The following is a 10,523-nucleotide window of genomic DNA, read 5'->3' on the forward strand; positions in this document are numbered from 1 at the left end:
AGTGAATTGAAAAAGTGCCTCCGGAAAACCGTTAGACAATATTTGAGTATTACCAGACATACAGCCAAGCAGGAATGTAATGTTTTTTTCGACAGATTATTAGGTGGGTTTGAAATCCATAAGAAGAGAGTGGCCGGGGAAATCAATATTACTGATGTTCGATGGGGGGGTGGTCAGTCATCAAGTTAAGGTTCTAACAACTTGAATTATATCTGTCATACCAGGGCTGGAGCATTGTCTTGATAAATTTTCTAATCGCCATTTCCCCAAGTTGCACAGAGTTGAACAGCATCTCTTAGCCGATGAAGACAGTTATGTAATATTCTTTATTGATGGTTTGTTCTTTAGGAGCGTACTCATGATGAATTGTGCCTTGATAATTAAAAAGCGGGACCTTCATGTTGCTGTGAAAGTTCATTTACGCAACACTTCAGCCCATGCATCACAACTTATCCAGATTCTTTGCAAAACACAGGATCAAACAACTCCCTGCAAACTCCTTACTCATCAGACACAGTTCCCTGCAATTTTTGTATTTTTTCTTAACCTTAAAATTCTGCTTGAAGGAGATAAATTCTTTCCTTTAGGTTAAAACCCAGACTAAGAAAAATATGTATGTTATAAATGATGTCAATACATCAATCGAGAGTAAATAAATTATTTTTATTACCATCAGAAAACATCAACCCTCCCACAATAAAAGAAGTCTACCAAGTACTGCGTGAGGTGAAGGAAATTTCAAAGCAGCGGAAGAAGATCAGATTTTTATAAGATCTGGAATCATGCAGGAAGATCAGCAAAAATTGCTCTTCATCAACAGCTTGTCAACATCTGGATCAAAGAAGAACTACCAGAACACTGGACGACAGCCCTCATCCATCCACTACACAAAAAAGGGGGAAAAACAGACCCTAACAGTTATAAGGGAATCTCACTCCTAGACACAACATACAAAATTCTTTCAAGAATTATTCTCAACAGGATAGGTTTACAACTCGAGAAAGGACTAGGAGAATACTAGGAAGATTTCAGACCCTGGAGTAGCTGTCTGAACTAGATCATGAGTCTCAAGCTGTTAATGAATTACAATAGGAAAAGAAACAGAAACATGGTTATAACATTTGTAGATTTCAGGAAAGCTGACGACAGCATCTACAGAAAATCCTTACTAAAAAGTCTAAGTTATCTTGGCCTACATACCAAATTAATAAACATAATAAAACTGGCCGTCACAACCACTAAGTCGAAAGTAAAATTCAGACACGTGCTCTCAGAACCATTTGAGATCAAAACAGGACTATGCCAAGGTGATAGGCTTTCACCACTGTTACAAATATTCAACTGCTTTTACAAGTGGTTATGAGGGAATGGCTCAAAAAATGCTTCCCAAAAGTAAAAATAGCCGAAACTTGATTTTGTAGACAACTTGGCACTGCTAGCAAACAAGATATGAAGCTAAATCACAGATATTAGAACTTCAAAACATTGTAAATAAAACTGTTTCATCGAAAATACAGAAATTATGTCCCAAAAACCAACACTATTAAATGAAGTAAACATAAACGGTAATAAAATCACAACTGTAACCCAATTTAAATACCTCAGAGAAATAATAACAAACAACCTAAACAAAAACAATCCTCGAACTGATTGTAGTTTATAACTACAACACAGTTATAAAACCAGAACCCAATTTTGCGGCAGAAACACTCTTTCACCTGAACAAAACATTCATCAATTGAGAGTAAATAAATTATTTTTGTTACAAAAGAAGTAAAGGAAAACCATTTAATTTTTGATGGTGAATTTTCTTATGAGAAAATGACTGTAGGTACTTCATTATTTTTTTATGATCATGAAAAATAAGAACAGATAATCTGATTACTGGTTCATAATCATTTTAAACATAGTAAAAATAGAAAATAACATTTAAATTGTACGTATTGATTTAATTTATATATCTTTCCTTTACCTTTTTTTAACATCAATTTCAAAATATTTCTCTAATAATTATATCTGTTATAGATAATATTTCATCAGATGAGGTAAGGAATGTTATAAGTCATTCTAAACCATGAAAAGTCCCAGGAATCAATAATATTCACTATGAAGGTTATAAGAATCTAAATTTCCTGTTTTTCAAATTATTTTATAGAATAATGGATAATAAGAAAACTACCTGTTATTTGGTCAATGACTATTGTTATACTATTCATAAAGGGTATTTGGTGAGCCAGTTCAACTATTCTGGTATCACTCTTATATAAATTATTTACTCTTATATATTCTTATTTACTCTACTCTTATATACCCCCAACTCAAAAAATTACCTCTGTATCATTACAATTAAACTGAATGAAATGTAAAATTAGTAAAAAAAAATCTAAATTTTTGATAAAAAATGTTTACTCTATTTGACAAAGTGGTATATCTCTTAAGGAGCAGGATACAAAATCATATGAACATTAACTAAAATAATCAAAATTTTAAATAAAAAATGTTATATATTATTTTAAAAATTATTATCTAGAGGGTCATTCACGGGAACCGGATGTTTTTAAAATAATCATAAAAAATTGAATATTTACTTTAAAAAAGTTTTATTGGTACTGAAACACTTGTTAAATCAAAGCATTTGTTACTTACTCATGAATGAAAAATTATGTCCGGCAAGTGATGTCCATTTTGGGCAATACATTGTTGTAGGCCTCAATTCTTTGCAGCATGTCTACATCAATCTGTGTGACGTGATGACGAATTGCGATCTTTAGGTCCTCCAATGTACGCGGCTGGTGTGCACCTTTGGGCTATGAAGTGGTCTCTCGTGAAGCTGATGTGGGTTTCTTTCTGCCCAATACCGGCAATTCTGTTTGTTGACGAAGCCATTCAGATGAAAATGGGCTTCATCATTCATTAACAATAACAAATTTTCATTTTCTTCAAAAATTTCTTTGATATCATGACAATAACACTCTTTTTTAAAGTCTGATCGAAACCCTTCCTGTTTTTCATAAATATTACACACCAGTTTGTATAATCTATCTATTGCTTATTCACCTGCATTGAAGTAATACTGCAGGTTCCCATCTATCCCAGGAGCCTTTCTACCATTCAAATCATTTTAATTTCTATTAAATTCAGATCTCAGTATTGTATTTCCCTTTTCATCCTCTTTAACTTCTTTTTCTCCCTCTATAACATCAGTTTCTAATTAATATTCTCCATATAACACTTCAATATATTCCACCCACCTTTCAGCCTTTTCTTTGTTATTATAAATCCGTGTACTATCATTATTTAACACAGTATTAGATTTTAATTTATGTACCATAAAATTCTCCTTAACTTTCCTATATGCTCCATCTATTTTACCAATGATCATTTCACCTTCCACTTCTGATCACTTTTCTTTAATCCACTCTTTCACTAATTTGCACTTCCTGTTTGTAGTATTTCTTAATTGTCGATAGTTCCTTTTACTACTCTTCATCACTAGCATTCTTATATTTTCTACGTTCATCCATCAGCTGTAATATATCGTCTGAAATCCAAGGTTTTACACCAGTTCTCTTTGTTCCACCTAAGTTTGCTTCTGCTGATTTAAGAATCTCCTTTTTAACATTCTCCTTCTACATTTTCTACCTTATGTTTTTTACTCAAACCTGTTGCGATGTCCTTCTCAAAAATCTTCTTTACCCCCTCTTCCTCTAGCTTATCTAAATTCCACCAATTCATGTGACACCTTTTCTTCAGGTTTTTAAACCCCAATCTATATTTGATTACCACTAAATTACGGTCGCTATCAATGCCTGCTCTGGGTATGATTTGCAGTCGAGGAGTTAATTTCTAAATCTTTGTTTAACCATGATTAAATTTTCATCCCCTTTTATGTATTTAATTGCTCCGTCAATTTCTTTGTATACACACTCTAACTCATCATCATCAAGGGAACTTGTAGGCATATAGATGTTAAAAATCGTTATCTAATATAGGTTTTTATTTTATTCTTATTACAGTGATTCTAACACCAAACTTTCTGAAATATTTTACTCTCTTCTCTATCTTCTTGTTCATTATGAAACCTACTCCTGTCAGCCCTTTATTTGCACTGAGTTAATTATTCTAAAATCACCTGGCCAAAAATTGTTTTCCATTTCCCACCGAACCTCACTAATTCCTACTACATCTATATTTATCCTATCCATTTCCCTCTTTAAATTTTCTAACCTACCAACCATTTTTAGACTTCTAACATTCCACGCTCCGAATTGTAGAATGTTATTTTTTAATTTTCTGGTAACCCCTTCCTTAGTAGTCCCCACCCTGAGATCTAAATGAGGGGGACTATTTTACCTTCGGAAAATTATACCAAGGAAGACGCCTCCATCTTTGTTACATGAAAATGTAGAGAGCTACATTTTCTTGGAAAAAACCATCTGTAGTTTTCCATTGCTTTCAGCTGTGCAGTATTCAGAAGATTGAGTGATGTTGATATGACCATTTAATTCCTCCTAACCTACAGCCTTAACAACTACTGAAAGAGCTGCTGCCCTCTTTCAGGAATTATTCCTTTGTCTGGCTCTCAACAGATACCTCTTTGACATGGTTGCACCTTCAGTCCAGCTACACTATATCGCTGAGCACTCAAGGCCCCCCTCACCATCGGCAAGGTCTTGTGATTCATAGAGGGAATTTTATAACGTAGATACCAGTTAATTTAATTGCTATCAACCACCAATGAATTTAATAACACTAGTCAACAAAAAACATTTTTTTGTGTATCTGGAATCTTACATGGTAATTTTAACTAATTTTGGGGTGCTGAATTCAAAACTGTTATCAGAATTTTTTGTAATACATCATGTTGTTTAGATACATATGATTTAGACATACAATTTATTTGCCAAGGAATCAGTGTGAAATCAATATTTAAAAAAAATTATTATTTATGTGTATTCATCTAAAATTTGTTTAAATAACTAAATTTTTATTTATTCAAACAGAGATAAATTGAAATAAATTAATACAATTTAAAAATAACAGTTTCTAAAAGTCTAAATCATGGAAATGTCTTTAAGATAACAGTTTTTTAAAGTTTAAATCATTGGAATTGACTTACCATTAATTTTTTAAATATGTTGACAAAATTTTTCGTTTGTACGATGTTTAATTAGTTTCTCTAAACCAAAACCAGCAATAGTCACCCATCATTCCAGAATCCCATATTTCTTGGTACCAATGTTTCATGATCAGAATATCCTGATGGAAACACTTTCCTAACTCATTGCTGAAAGATCCCAAATTTTCAGGAAAAATGTCTAGGTGGGGTGGAAGAAAAGAATTTTTAATGACATCCTACATCCTAAGCATTTGTAGTTTTCTAACAGCTTATTAACCAAAAAAACATATTTTTCATCCTTTCTATTGCCTAAAAAACCACCAACATCTTTGAAGGACTTCCATGCAGCTAGTTCACATTCGCTAAGTTTATTGTCAAATGTTGAGTTCTTAAGCTGTTTCTTGATTTCTGGATAAATAAGTATACCCTCCTTGAGCTTGTCATCACTCAATTTAGGAAAACTTATTTTAAATGATATAATCCTGGTCGATCTTTGTCTAGTGCCTTTACAAAATTTTTCATGAGTTTTATGTGAAGTGACGGCAGTATGATTTTATCACTCTCAATTAATGATAAATGCTTTACATTTTTTTCACAAGTCACAAAGTTCTGTCACAATGGCCAGTTCTTCAAATTGTTAATGATTTTTTATATCACGACTATCCCAAAGACAAGGAAACCAACAATATTTTGTAAACGTATCTTCTAAACCAAATTCAAATCACTGCAAACTTGCCATATATGGTCTTTATATTTTATTGCTTCTAATATTGATGCCATAGTTTCATATGTTTCTTTCATGTTGACTGCATGAGCTAATGGAATGGATGGCTGTTTGTTACCATTATGCAGTATAATTATTTTCATGCTAACTTTAGAAGAGTCATTAAAAGTCGCCAATCTTCAGGAATATGTTAAATCCTAAGCTCCTTCAACAGGCCATCAGCATTAGTTCAAATGCACAATGAATTTTCATCGTAAAATAAGTTGAAAGAGTTTCATTTCATATTCTAAACATAGTAACTTTTGTTTTTTCTATTAAAAGAATTCACTGTTGCATTCTAGACTCCAGAAGTTCAGCTTGCTGCTTTTTAATAACTTTAAATCATGATCTAAATAATTAAGTTCATGTTGTTGAATTAAATGAGGAAATTTCTCATCAGACACAGGAAGAAAATCATCAACATCCTCTACATTATCCGTTTCATTTTCAGATTGTTCTTCTAGCAATCGGATTAGATGGTGGTACAGGCACAAGTATCTCCTTTCTACGTGGTACTGGCTTTAGAGCCAAGGATACATCTTCATATTTTATGAACTTTCTATTTTTTAATGAAAATCCAAATATATTTGTTGTACAAAAGTAGCAGTCAATGAAGCGGTCCTTAGGTTTACGCCAAATCATTGGTACAGCAAATGGCGTGGCTCGTCATTATCCATTCAACCAATCAGTTTGAGTTATGCAAATAATCTGAGATGGCCAGATCAATTATAAAGAATTGATAAAAATATAGCAAAACACTAATATCTCTGTGAAATACAGCACACAGTATATCAACAGTATAGACCAGTGAAGCTAGACTGAATAAGATTTCAAGCTCTGTAGTAGGCACCAACAGATGTTTGTATGATGTCATCACAGAGACATCTTTATATGTGTCTACTTCTCATGATACATTATATTTATTTTTTTTTTCTTTATTAAGCATGTACGCATATTGTTAAAAAATAAAGATACAGAAATTATTCTTAATTGTAACCAGTAGTTGATCAAAATGAGTTTATTATAAAAAAATTTTATAAATCCACGACTTACATAAAATCTTTACATGGTAACAATTTCAAAAGCATATTAGAGATCACCACACAAATTACAGTGAGAAAAGGTGTATAATATGTTAGATACAAATTTTGTGTTGACTAGTGTAATTAATTTTTCTTGTTCTGTTTTAAAAAATTAGTTTATACGAGATTAATTTTCAGGAATATGAATCCATATGTGTTCTTTTTAAATCAAACAAATGGACAGATTTCAAATTATGTGCCTGGTAGTATTTTTTTAACAATATTATCAATATAATTTTATTTCTTTGCAAAACTATTTTAATATACAGATGCATACACAGTTAATTATACTTTACAAATTTTAAAGTAAAATTAAGAAAGATGGCTGTATTTAAACAAGTATGAGCTAGTAGTGAAAAAGTTTTTGTGCTAGTAATTGTAAACAACTGATAGATACTTTTAAGTGCCAAATAATGATCTGATAGTCCATTTTTGTTTCTTAAAAAGTAATTTTGACTTTTGGGGAAACCCCAAGAAATGATACTATGCTTATAATGGTAATATACATAAGTATAATAAATATTTAATAATGATGACAAAAGTGTTCTATTAAAGTTCTTCAAAGCAAAACAATATGGTTTGATTTCATTGTAAACAAAATCAATTCAATCATTCCATCATTTAAACTATATGGCAAGAAATTTAAATCATTATCAACATTATGGGTAACACATATAATCTGATCACTTTGTTATGTACCTTAAAAATTTAACTAGTTATTTTTGAATATAATTAGTTTAATTTATTAATTAACAACATTATTTATCTTTATTAATTAATATTAATTTTAATTTATTAAAATTACAAAAAATAATTACATATTGCTTTTTCTCTTTTGTCCCTGTAAAAGTATTTTCATAGAGATAATAATTGCTTCTTAGAACAGATTTTTTTAATATTATAAATTAGTAAAAAAAATATGTAGTAAAATTTTAAAAATATCAAGAGAGTGATGATAACTATCTTGAGAAACATCCCAGTTATTGCAATAAAATAATTTTTTTGTTGCTGATGGTGATAACAAACTGCTGTTACATTGGTACCATATTTAAATAAATTTTAAAATGTGAATCATGAATTTTGGATAATTTAAATTTATTCCCTAAAACCATTTTACTTTAAATTTTAACTATTTGACTTTAAATTTTAGTTTTTCATTAATTATATTTTTTCCATTGTTGTTTTTAGTGTGCATTTTTTGATTGAGTCTGAGGGATTTAAATGTATCATTAATTATTTTCAAAATTGTATAATTTTTAAACTAAAGATTACCTGCTTATTTTTCTCTGTAGTGATTGGCATAATTAAATTTTTGTTTATTGCTGCAAGGGTGCAGATCATTAAACATTATTGATTTATTTTTAATTAATTTAAAAATGATTATGGTTATATTATAAATATGATATGGTTATTAACAGCGATCATCCATAATAGTTATTTGTTGTTACTAAAAGGTTCTAACAGCACTAGCACAGTAAAACTGTACCAAGAATATTATACAAAAACGAGTTTATTAAATTTACTGTTTTTAGTGTTAACTCTTATTTCTCATCCTTCAATTTCTTCAAAATTATTTCAATGTTTCTACAGGTTGAGTTGTATTAGTTTGCTACATAATAATCATTGCACATGTAGTAATCTGTTTTACGAATACTGCAATTTAGCATTTTAATCCAAAACCACAGTACTAATGATAATGGAGTAATTCACTTAAAACTCTTCCAACTCTCATTTTATTTATATTAGAATATATTTTTAAATTTTATGTAACCAAAATTCAAATTATAGACCTATTCACTCCCCCAAAGCGTCCTTGGAAATCCTTCTTTTTTATTTTCTTCTTAAATGAATGAAGGGAACACTCACTACAGAAAAGTGGGTGACAATATACAACCTATCTATGATCTAATTTAGACTAATCAATTGATAAAATTATTTGATAAGATGGACCTCATAAAATGACTATAATTTTTAGATGATAACTTTAAGATGACTAAAATTACATTAACACCAATTTAATAAAACTGATAATAAAAATGTTTATAAAGTAAAAAATCAACAAAAAAATTAATCTTGTTAAAATTTGGTCATAATGAAATTTGATTGAATCACAGTCAGATTATAACTAATGTTTATTCCAACAACATATATTTTAACCAAATAGTTACTTTTGTTGTCCTCTTTTTACAAGGGAATTTCCAAAGATGGATTCTGCTGTTGTGAATAGTACAAGTTTGTGTTCTTTACATGTATAGAAAAACTTAAAAACATATTCTTTTATAGAAACATAAAATTACCATTTCTTCATGTCTGGAAGATACGCAATTTAGAAACCCACAAAATTTAACAAAATCAATTAAAAAATGAGCTACTTCCCAAAACACTCAAGCACAACCAACATTGCTACTTTGTACTTTGTAGATGAAAGAATTATTTATAATTAGCTCTTAAAAAATTCTCCAGATGCAATTGAAAGTGAGTAGTTTTAATTTTTCTAAATGTTTCATTTTGGCATCCTGATCAGTGAATTATTCTACATATATTTATACAAATATATATTCTTTGATAAATACTACTAAAAAAAAAGAAGAAAATAAATCTCTACCAATCGACCCACTTCAGAATGAGATGAAACATATAAAGCTAACTAATTCTTATGAGGTTTATAACTTTATAATCTTCCATATGGTATGATTTAATGTACTGCTTTAAACTAAACACCTGCAATAATATTCAATTTAGTTCCTTACATTTCATTTTATTTCAAACAAAGATTGTAATTTCTTAATAGAGGAAAGAATTATACTTATGGGATTTATACAACTTGCAGACAGCATTGGTTTACATTATTACATTAATTAACACATTTTAACTGATTGAATGTGATAATGTATGTAATTCTATTTTACACTGTTTATTTGTGCAACAATAATACCAATTTCCTTGGCAGAATGGTAGCATCTCAGCCTTTCATATGGAGTTTCCAAGTTCAAATTTCAATTAGGTTATTTTCCAAATTCTACAAAATTCATTATCATCCATCAGTAGCTGTTATAGTGTCAGTCTGTTGTTATTGTATAAGTAAAAAAAGTAAATAATAATAATAAAACTAACAATATTAGTTAAAAAATAGTTAAAGAATCTTGTCATTAACTGTGTTACTCTTAAATTTTAATAATGATAAATATGCTTTAATTGTACAATACGAGATTTGATTTGCATAGATAATATTTTACTTTTATATTTATTCAATGAATTAAATTTTTCCCTTTTTCCCTTTTATTAAACAGTAAAACTAAATAGTTTTAGTTTAAAAAAATAATGAACTAGAAGGATCAAGGAAAGATAAGAAAAAACTATGTTCCAATCTGAGCACCATCATAAAAAAAATACATATTAAAATGTAAAGAAATATAATAAATGAGTTAAATAAGTTATAATTCCGATGTTTTGTAATGTAATTGTTTATTTTAAGACATCTAAAGATACTCAATCTTAGATTTTATTAATGCTGAATCTGTAACATCAGATTACAATATGAATATAAGACACTTATAAC

The sequence above is a fragment of the Lycorma delicatula genome, chromosome 6 (assembly GCF_047948215.1).
Source record: "Lycorma delicatula isolate Av1 chromosome 6, ASM4794821v1, whole genome shotgun sequence".
NCBI classification, from domain to species: Eukaryota; Metazoa; Arthropoda; class Insecta; order Hemiptera; family Fulgoridae; genus Lycorma; species Lycorma delicatula.